This window comes from Pollachius pollachius (assembly GCF_949987615.1).
Source record: "Pollachius pollachius genome assembly, chromosome: 17".
NCBI lineage: Eukaryota > Metazoa > Chordata > Actinopteri > Gadiformes > Gadidae > Pollachius > Pollachius pollachius.
The window spans coordinates 8,792,045-8,803,381 of record NC_136950.1 but is presented as its reverse complement, the minus strand read 5'-3'; the positions used below and the strand labels follow the sequence as shown (position 1 = coordinate 8,803,381).

General features: G+C 39.9%; 1 long non-coding RNA gene across 2 annotated transcripts; it reads right to left on the bottom strand.

Annotated features, from left to right (window-relative positions):
• Window positions 1–2,533: 2,533 nt before the first annotated feature.
• On the bottom strand, window positions 2,534–6,224 carry LOC307089124. 2 transcript variants are annotated; one of them, XR_013812607.1, is made up of 7 exons: window positions 6,132–6,224; window positions 5,271–5,657; window positions 4,345–4,560; window positions 3,958–4,218; window positions 3,609–3,738; window positions 3,480–3,540; window positions 2,534–3,340 (listed from the first exon to the last, which is right to left on the bottom strand). It is a non-coding gene; the product is annotated as an uncharacterized lncRNA (long non-coding RNA). The 2 variants fall into 2 exon arrangements; XR_013812606.1 differs by having other exon boundaries at window positions 3,480–3,738.
• Between the last annotated feature and the right edge of the window lie 5,113 nt (window positions 6,225–11,337).

Sequence of the window (11,337 nt, the reverse complement as noted above, 5' to 3'; positions counted from 1 at the left end):
GTGTGTGTGCGTGTGTGTGTGTGTGTGTGTGTGTGTGTGTGTGTGTGTGTGTGTGTGCGTGCGTGCGCGCGCAGTCAGTCAGCACCCGCCGTGGTGTGTATGTGTTGTGTTGTCTGAACTGTTTTAAGAATGGTTGGCTGCTTTTTTAGGTGCGCAAGCGGGCTTTCTTGGTTAACTGGAGAAGGCTAGAGTCTAGACCTCTTTAGAATAATTTGCATATACCCAAATGTTTTTATTTCATCCCTGGAACTGCGGAGCCGTCGCATTTACATCAGAATGAAACCCAATAAATCGCCAATGTGTGTAGGGTCCGGGAGGGTCAATTGGGGTGCTAGCTCAATTAACCTCGGGCAGTGTAAACGCGTGGACCGTGCAGCGAAAAAGGCGTGCATAAGACGGCATATACACTGCCAAATATGCCGACAAGAAAGGAGGAGCGGCTTTACGCGTGGCCTTTGCATACAATGAGACCCTACATTATGAAATAACTTATTTTTCTTTTTTAATGCAATAATCACAATCGCGTTTGCTGTTTATAACATGATCAGGCACGACATTTACGTGATTAGGGCATACACTTGTTAATATGTACGTCGTTTTAGAGTCATCTAGTGCTTGGTAGGCATATGACTAAGGCAGCTGACGGGCCTGCGTCGCATTTCCAGATGCACTTTCATTAATCAATTCCTTGAACTAGCCTTTGATAATGTTCTGGCCCGCCACCTACTGGCTGGAAAGAAAATTGGCCCGAGGCCAAACTTAGTTGCCAAACATACTGAGCAGTACAGAGTTGTCTTTGTTACAGTATGTGAACCTTTCTGTTTATGCTAATTTCTGTTTGTTGTTTAATACTACTTTCATAGATGCTCACACCTTTTTTCTGAGGGGTTGTTGAGGGTGGGATGAAAGAATCGGTTAAAATCTTTTGAAAATGACAAATAACAAATAATTCTAATTTAGCAGGCCAATACATTAAAGGCAATAGTGGAAATAAAATAACAAAATGAAAGACAAAGAAATAAAATACGTTTAATGTAAGGCTAATATTATTGAGTTTAGGAGTTTAAGTCATTATTATACTGCCACTAGTGCACCTGTCATATCTGCTGTGTCCTGTTCCTGCCTCATCATTGCTCTCGCTGACAGTGGTATCAACCTTGGCCTTTCCACCAAAAAGGTTAGTTAATTTTGCACACCGCATTGCTCTAAAAGGTTTTTTATTTTTAACCTCAACTTCTCAGCGCCGCCCAATTCTTTTGTTGGCCAGTCCGCCCCTGACCTCCACCTCATTAAGCACCAATCACATTGATCTGTGTACATTCAAACTGATGAAACCACACAGGTTAATATTCTGTGTTTGGAACACAAGAGCACGGTCATCTCAGGGGGAAAGCATTGAATATACTTCAGTAGACAATATCAATATTTCTGAGCATCACTGCTCTACTCTGACCATAACTCCAACTAAAGTCAAAGCAGAATATGACTACATCAGGACATATTATTTAAACCGCACTTATATGTTTCCACTTTTGTAGATCCAGGCGATCGCAATCTTAGGTCTAAACATGGGTTCGTAGATGTTGACAAAATGGTTTTCACAGTGTTCATCTGGTTTTTACTTCATGATCAGTGTGTTTATTCATGTTGAAGTATTTTATTAACAAATACTCTGTCTGGGAACGGTTTGTCTTGTAGTTGGGAGGAATATGTGGTTGAGGGTATGTTTATTCACAGCAGTGTGAAGCTGCTGATGTGCTCGTGTATGTGTTTCACACCCATATAGCACCAGTCTTATCGACCACAAGAATCTTACAGTCATCCTTTCCGTTGCATCTGTGAGTTTGTTGAAATATGCTTCTGTTCATATTCATACACTGGGACAGCTTGTCAATACATGTATTTCAATGGTATAGCTGCATTACAGTCACTAGACAATTCTGCAAGACAGCATTTCCATGGTCATCTCTTTAGATCTCCTCATCTCTTTTCATCTCATTACACAGGATGTAATGTCATAGATGTATAGGTTGCACTTGTTCTTCAACCTGTGGTCATCAGCAGGTTGAATACTATGTTGATGGTTCTTCTTGTCTGCAGACCCTATCTGTTAAAAAGTGTTAAATGTAATTCAGTTATATTATGTTTCTTTACTCATCCTTACGATATGAAGGTAAAACGAGAAGTAGGCCTTTGAAGCAGGTCCTGCTCCATGTCACCACACACTGTTCTCTACATGCACATCAAAGTAGGTCTATGTTCTGTAGCAAAAAATAATGTGTTGGCCTACTGTGGAAAATACACTACATTTCTGATGCATGGATGTTATGGTGACACTCATGTAGACAACTTCTCATGAATTAAATGAACATTTGGGAAAATAGAAATGTAGAGTATAATAGTGGGCAATGTTTAAGTAAATACTTGTATATAAGTTATATTGTCATATAAGCTTCTCCTGTCCAAAAACACTGTACAAATATTGTTGATGAAAAAGATTCAGTCCGACCTTCTGGTTAAATATTGCGTTGATGTTTAATGAAGCATGGTCATTGTTAGATTTACAAGACAAATAAGATGTACTTTTTTCTTCAAAGCACAAAGGATAAGACAGAAGTACAGAAAACAATGTTTTAACTATAAAAACATATAGATAAAACTTAATGTCTCGGGTTAGGGTTACCCATCTCTCTAACCTGATAACTAAAGGTTACACAGTTTATATAGAATCAGGGGAAGGGAGGAGTACAGAAAACGTATTGTTTTGTAACTGTTGAAGACACTCCAAGAGGGAGAGTCTGTAATCATCTGTTGGAGGCACTGCATTTTGTAACTAGGGTTGCTCTAAAATGGTCAGCTTTAGTTGTGGTCCCTATTATTATTATTATTTTCATATTTTTTTTAGTCTAGCAGCTCCCATCCCTGTCCCTGAAAAGAACACAGAATATATTAACTGCATTCCAATGTGAAGCATCTTACATGGATACAAAAATGTCTTTGCATCCTAAAGGTCTTAATAAGGCCCAAAGTCCCAAACCTTGAGGTCTATTTTCTCTCAAGAAATAATTTCTCTGATTATTCAGCGGCCCCTGAATAATTCTTATTCAATGGCCGCGTTTGGTCCTTGAAAGTTGATCGCAGAATAAAGGACCTGCTCTTGCTGATCTGATTGGACATGGGAGCCAGCCAACCGGTGAGGCACTTTCTGTTTCTCTGAGTGAGAGATGTGGATGACGGAATAGTGGACTTCATCCTGCTGTTTCATTGGTTCTCCCTGGGCCACAGGAGTCGAGTGATTTGTCTGAGATGAGACGTTGGCGTGCACAGCAACAGGAAGTGACTGACGGGGAGAAAGGACAGATGGTTACTTCGTTGGCTCCTCGCTTCGTTGGCTCCTCTCTTTGTTGGCTCAAACAACTAGAAGTTTCACATGTGGTTTTGTGGAAGATGTGTTCATAAAATGGCTTCCTGTTTCTCACCTCTTCTGTGATATCTAGCCTTCCTCCCTGGTCACATGCTTTTCTGGAGGCCCTCCTTCTTCTGGCAAAGAGAAGACGAATTAATAACAAGAAGTGAATGCATGCCAAATTATAGAGAGAATATCTCACCCCAACCAGAGGAGGATGAGGAAGAGTATGGTGGCCAGGAAGACTGCAACACTTCCTACAGCTGCAGCTGTTATCCCTGATGATGATGACGATGATGATGATGATGATAATGATGATGATGAGGATCTCGCTGAAAAATATTGATCAGATTTAACGCTTGGAAATTAATTCATTTGTTTGATAGACCATATGAAGGATATACCGGTACCAGAACTATGACATTTTAGGAAGTGGTTTCTGCCCCCTATATTGTATCCATTAAATGACTTGTTACCGCTGTTAGTGAGGTTTTATTCAAGTGATTGGGTATTCTTTGAAAAATTAGGATTATTTTTAAAGCAACCATTACCCGTCACATTAACGAACGACCAGGTGGAATTATGACGTCCGATTGCATTACAAGCTTGACAGTAATAATGTCCTCCATGCTCGGATGTCATATTACTGAGGGTGTAGTTCTGTCCTGATTCCTCCACTGAATCGTCTTGTTCCTTGAACCAGGTGTAGGTAGCTGCTGGGTTGGCATCACTGCTGCAGCTCAGAGTCACTGAACTGCCCTCCTCTATTTCACCAGAGTGACTCACGGTCACTGAGGGAGTCCTTGGAGCGTCTGTTAAGTTACATTCTATTATAATATGAAGTATCAACAGTTTAAACATTAAATGTACATGTAGTTCTTAACCTTATTGGTCCATAACATCTGGCTTCATGTCAGTGTACTGTGGAGTTGACTTACACACTGAAGGAGAGGAAAAACGTTCAAATCCTTCAGCAGCACATGCATAGCTGTCTTCAGAGTTAACCAAGCCTTTGTAGTGACTTCCTGGTCCTGCATTCTCTCCATTCCTGAGCCACTTGTAGGTAGAGTTACCTAGACCACAAATACTGTGACATTCCAGGTCTAGCTTGGTAGGCTTATCACTGTGAAGAAAGGCCAATTTCACCTGCAGATCTGGGACGGAGAACAAATAATTGTAATGTATTCAACCACAAAACCTGAGTATTATTGTAGCACTTTGTCTCATAGGATGTTGAGGAACAGCGGAGGGTATAAATACAGGAGCACAAGGCTGCAGCCTTCCTTTGTACTAATCCTGGTTTGAGTGTTTGGTGAGCCAATCGCCTGAGCAGCAACAACAAAAGGTAGTGCATGCAATGTGATTTTAACATTTGCCGTAACAATGCATTTTTAATATATTGCCGTTGCCTCCATTCAATTATTCTGTAAAACAACAAAATATATTACATGTCACTGTGTTTTATTTTAACTTCCCATGTTTTATTTCTGCTGCATTATTTTATTTGGCTAACGTTGTTATTATTGAGGGCCGGGCAAGCATTGTCATTTGGGCCAGGCACGGCAGTGTGAGGCAGGCTTATGTTTCTCTGTAGGTTTTGGGCCTTTTTGTGTGCTGTGTTTTATTTAAGTATAATTGTGGTTCTGATTACATATTACTACATCGTCCTCTGGTTCTATTCACCCCGGACTTGTCCCTGTTTGGGGGATCCCTGACTCCTACTGAAGGTGGCTTCATCAAGCATCTATTAATGTGTTATATTGTAATAACCTGTTAAACACATATTAAATGGTAATAACAAGGGAATATGTCATCACCAATTCCCATTCAGGCTACATTAAAAAAATATTGTTGTCAAGTTTACCTGTCACAGTTAAATTCACTCCATGGTTAATAGTATATCCCCATTCTGATTGTTCTGTTATTTTTGTCCTGAACTGGTACTCAGCAGAATCACTCTGTCTCACGTCTTTGATACTCAGGCTACACGTTCCAAAACACTTTGACATAAAATGTCTCTCATCTTGACAGCTGTATGTAACCCGACCTTCATAGTCTGTATCACTTTTTATATCAACTGGCTGATTTCTGCCTTCTTTAGTGAACCACAGTGTTTCCAGGACTGTAGCATAGCAGTGCTGTACATGGTAAGGGTATTCATAGGTGCAGCTGAAATGAAGCGTTGATCCTCTTAAAGCACAGACATTACTCGATTTGTAAGTAGCTGTCCAGTCATTATCACCCAGTAGTTCTGTAAAAATCAAACACATCTCATTGAGGAAGAACAAAACATTTAAAGTCATTGAAACTGCATTTTAATGTTAAATTCTGACTATTGCATTCAAAGACCTGGATGAACTACATTAACAGATTAATATTCTCAACAACTTTAACCTATAGCTGTCCTATATTGGCTAACAATTCTGTATTGTAATCAATACAGACTTAAAACATCAAACAGTTGTGCCAATTCCCAGATTATTATCTAAATGTAAAAAGTACAAACAATACCTAATTTACATATCGATAGGATTTATTTTTTATTTTGAAAAATACAATTTGGATAAAAGCACATGAATATACAAACTGCTGTTCTTAACTAAACACACCATTCAGAAGTTTTAATATTTCGTTTTTATCTCTTTGCAACATGGATTGAACCTATCTTCATTTGGTTGTCATGTGAAACAGTTAAACTAAATGTTCAGAATGTAAATCTACCAACCTGGTATTGACAGAAGGAAAGCTAGAAATCCTCTCGCTGCTGATCGAAGATTCATAGTTTGTTCCTCTCACTCTGTTGCTCTAGATCAGGGGCTTTCAAAGTATGAGAGAGTGAGCCCCCCCTCAGAGAACAAATTTCAGCTGAGCCCCCCCCCCAAAAAAAAACAAAGTTCTAAATCCCTTTGTTTTGAAAGATCTTTTAATTATTTTAAACATCTCTGATCATATCTTAAACATCTCTGATCATATTTTACACATTTTAAATATCTCTGATTATATTTTTGAGACATTTTAAAGATATTTTTGAAACATTTTAAAGATATTTTTGAAACATTCTAATCATCTTTGTGCGTTTTCAAACACATTTCTTAACACATTTTAACATCTTTAGTGCTTAACTTTTTTTAAATACATTTGAACAGCTTAATCTGTAAACTGCCAGTTTAGCCTCCTTTTTAGCTCACCTCTACTTTAGTGAGAGCAATGAGTTTGCGTCTTTAGCTGTGTTCGAAATCGTTCCCTATCACGGATATAGTGCACTATATAGGGGGCTCGCCATTTTGTAGTGGTGTTCGAATTCTCAGTGATAAATTTCATTCACTATATAGTGGACTTAAAATACCCAAAATTTGAGTGAACATACGATGTTCCCTACATGTTACTCCCGTATACCAAAAATGCAATGCAGTCGTGTTTTTCCGGAGAAGAAGCTGAATAACCGCGAAAAAGTATACATTTAATGATGGAGTCTCCGGCTTTTGTTTAGAAATGTCAACAATTTATTTGGGATTTAACATAGAAAATGTTACATCCAAAAATTTTAATTAACAAAATTAATTTAAAAAAAAACTTGATCAAGGAAATGTTACACTCAATATCAATACAACCTCCAACTTTCCTCGTGAGTGCCCGGTTTGTTTACATGATGTTGGCATCTGTCTGCGTCACACAAATACCCGGCGCATTTACTGACGCAAATGACGTTTAGAAATGTTCAGCGTATTGTCCGAATTCTCGTTTGTTCGCTCCCTATATAGTGCACTATATCATAATCACTATATAGGGAATAGTGAGTGAGTGAATAGGGAACGATTTCGAACACAGCTTTTGACTTTTGGCCTTCGCGTTTTTTTTTTGTTACTTTTTCTGGTTTATTTTTTCTCACGTCGCGCCCCCCAGCGGAGGCGCGCCTCACAGTTTGAAAACCACTGCTCTAGATATATATTAAAACACACCTGCAGGTTTTAAACATTTCATTAAAAACATATAAGATGAGAAGTAAATACGAGTTTGTAAAATCGACATCAATGGTAAGTTGCTAGAGCAAACCACATTACAAGTCTATGTCTTCCAACCAGTTTTAATGGTTATCCTATTGATTCTTAGTGAATTTGCTTGATATGCGAATTTTAAACTTACATGTTAAGAAGTAAAACATTCATGTTTTTAGCTGAGAAAAGCATTAAATGTTTATTTATTTATTTAAATCTTGCCTCCTTTTCTTTTTATGTGATTGTTAAGATTGTTAAGCGATTGAAGTATGATGAAGTAAAAATACATCTTACCGTCTTGGCGGCCACTGTTATAGAACAGAAACTCAAGAACGTCCTTCCTCTTTTTACCTTATACACGCACCAGAGTGATCATTAGCTGCTGAGCAAATGCAAGAGGGAGAGAGAGCAGAAATTCTTTCTGTTCAGTCAAGATTCAGTAGATGGTGCAGCTACTCTGAATTACATTACTGCCCTACTCTGAGCAAAACTCAACCACAGTAGAATTAGAATATGCCTACATCATTGCATATCATGAAAACAACATTTGGATATTTCTACTTGTGTAGTTCAAGATAATATCTAAAGTCTAAACAAGGGTCAGATTATGTCTTGTTTTCCTCTGTGGGCATGTGTCCATCATCAAGTGTTCATTTAGTTTTTACTTTCCTTTGTGAGTGGCTGAGGCGAATGTGACGATGACATCAAAATGGTGTTATCTTGTTATGATGCTGTGTTAGAGGTCGCTGCCTCTGTTGGTCACTAGTTTGATCCTGCAAACAAGGTGGCTGCAGTGTCAGGCATGCATTTCTAGGACCCTAGTTGTTTAAATATATTAAAATACTACTTTCTGTCCAAGTACTGATTGCTTAAAAGTACCTCTAGTTTCACAGGTTAATCCACCCACAAACTAAACAAACCTCCTCTATTGCAGGAAGATGCTACTCCTGTTGGTTCTGTCTGTGACAGTCACTACAATAGACAAAGCTGCAAGACTACAACACACCATAGGTCTCCATCTAGTGGCCAGCATTTCCACAGTTATCTCTTGAAATCACTTCATCTATTTTTCTCTTATTACACAGGATGTGATGTCATAGATGTTTCTCATCATCTGAATAACCTATTTGTTCAATAGTGTTAAATCTAATTCAGTTCTATTTTGTTTCTTCACTTATCCTTATAATATGCAGGTAAAACGAGAAGTAGGCCTTTGAAGCAGGTCCTGCTCCATGTCTTGTAGGCCGGTTGCTTTGCCACTCCACACACTGTTCTCTACATGCACATCAAAGTAGGTGTATGTTCTGTAGCTGAAAATAACGTGTTGGCCTACTTCAGAAAATGATGCATAGATGTTTTGGTTTCATCTAAGGCAGTGGTTCTCAAACTGTGGTACGCGATGTGCCATCAAGTGGTACGCAGAGGAATTAGAAAAGAAAAAAAAACGTTAGATTAAAAACAATACTATGAAAATTCGAGTACGATTGCAGTGGAGGCTTCTCCAGTGAGGAGAGGGAGGAAGATCCTCATTAACATTTTTGAGAATAAAAAATGTAGATTGCCCAGACTACTAATGAATTAATTCCCTTAAATATGACTACTTTAATGCCTTTGTATATGTAATGTTCGTTTGCCTCGGTAAAGGGACAATCACCTTTTGACAATTACTTCAGGGAGGACGTTCCTCCCTCAGCCCCCCTTGACTCCCATTCATTTCCCTGAAAGTGTTGGCGGCCGGTGAATAACATGAGGTTCAATGGGAGAGAGGAGGAAAGTCCTCCTCTGAGTGGTTGTGACTAGCTAAGGGATCTGGATCCCGCCTACGTCTGTTCATAGCGCATGGCTGCGCTATGAACCAATAAGCAGGAGCCCTTGCTGTGGAGCAGCCTGGAGGGAGGGGTTATCCCCTCAGGTCGAGGCTACGAGAACCAACCATGGACCTATTGGAACCAACGAACCCGCTCAGTCGTATGCCTCGTTTCCACCGAGCGGTGTGCTATACTGTTCGTTGCGGTAGTGTGTCGTGTTCTTTCAGAAAAGGTACTCGAATCAGGATCGCTTTTAACTCACTTTATTTGGATAAGTTTCGGTATGGTAACTATGAAGCAATAGGAGGGGAATTCTATAGACACGCGTGGAGAGACACTCAGCTGGTCATCCGTAGTGATGAGCTACCGACGATTGTTCCTGCCCCCCTTGTGGCGTTCAGCTGTTTAAATATGAAGTAGGCGTGGCCTATATGACGTAGTACGTGCTTTGATTGGCTATGGTCTTGAGAGCCCGCCTCCTGCTTCCTCATAAGTGTGATGATGCTCCCATCTTGTGGCTATGTGCAGTTTTTACAGCTTATATGTTTGGTCCTGCTCCCCTTGTGGCTATGTGCAGTTATTGCAGCTTATATGTTTGGTGCTGCTCCCTTGTGGCTATGTGTGGATATTGCAGCTTATGTGCTTATTCTTAATTGCGGCTCTGTTCGGTCATATTTGCGTTTCCGTAGCCCGCGGCCGGACTGCGGAGCCCGCGAGGAGGATTGACTTGATCTATAAATGAAGTCCCTCAATCTTAATTGGCTTAACACCATGACTTACATTCTGAAACATCCATTAACGTCCACATTTGGCTCAAACAATTTTAGACTTACAGCCCATGCAAATAGTTGTGAAATAATGTTCTTGTTGTTCTTTAAATTGTTTGTTACTCTGACCATTCTTTTTGATATTGTGCAAAGGATGTTAGTGATGATTCAGAGCATGATGCCTTTTAAATGGCATCACTTTTGGTCTTGCGTCTTCATTTTTCTTAAAACAATTATAGCTGAAAATAAACATAGCCAAATTACAACCAATAGCTTCAGTCATTGAGGGCAAAAATAGGTCCAGATTTTCAAAGTACAATGCTGCCCCTGGTGGATTTGTATCAATTCACAAAATTATCCCTCCCTGCTATATTCTAGTTCCCCAAAACACCCTGAAACAACTTGAGTGTCACATACTTATGCCCCCATACACCACTAACAGTGCAAGCAGGCCAATGGCAACCAAGCACGCAGTCCTTCCTAACTCACTTTTAAAACCACCAGCCGCCACTGTACGAATGGAAATACATTTACCATGAGATCATGTTCTCACTTGCTGTGTGTGTCTCCAGAACGATCTGTTTTCCGGTTTTATGTCATAGCCTACAAACTTATAAAGAGCGTTTCCTGAACACTCTCATTTCGGAAGAAGGGAAGGTTTACGTAAGGTCACGTAGGAGTTTCCGAACGTATGGTGTGTTCGTTGCTTGGCAACGAGATGCGGGGCGCTCCTCTGTTTGAGCGACTCGTGATTGAAAGGCTACTATATAACAAATTTAATTTTTCACATTTTTGTCCAGTTTAAACCGTGACAATATTCTTATGAATTATTCCTTGGTGGAATTTAAAAGCCATTCTGCAACAAGTTATGGAGGTTTATTCTCTGCTGGGGTCACCGCGTATCCAAATCCACCGAGACGCAGTTACGCCAGAGCGGACCTTCCGAAGCTTCAACACGCTTGCCAGACAGTTGACTTATCACCCGAACAACTGGATTTCATACCAAAAACTCTGATAACGAAGAGAATACGGAGGAAAAGAGGATCGAGAGGAGGAATTAGGAACAGGATTAGGAGACGAGGAAGTAAGCTACCGTTACCTGCTGTCACTTTGTCAAATGTGCGACCACTGCGTAATAAGATGGATGAGCTTGCGGCACTGGTTAAACTTAACCCTGACTACCGAAATACGAGTTTGAAGGTGAAGACATTGCAGTATGCTTAGATGGCTACACAATCATACGCTTTGACCGGGACACAGAAAGAACGGAATTCAATCGGGGGCGGTCTATGCATGGCTGTAAATGACAGATGGGCAACGAATTTCACAGTGCGTGAGAGGCACTGCTCGTGCCACTACGA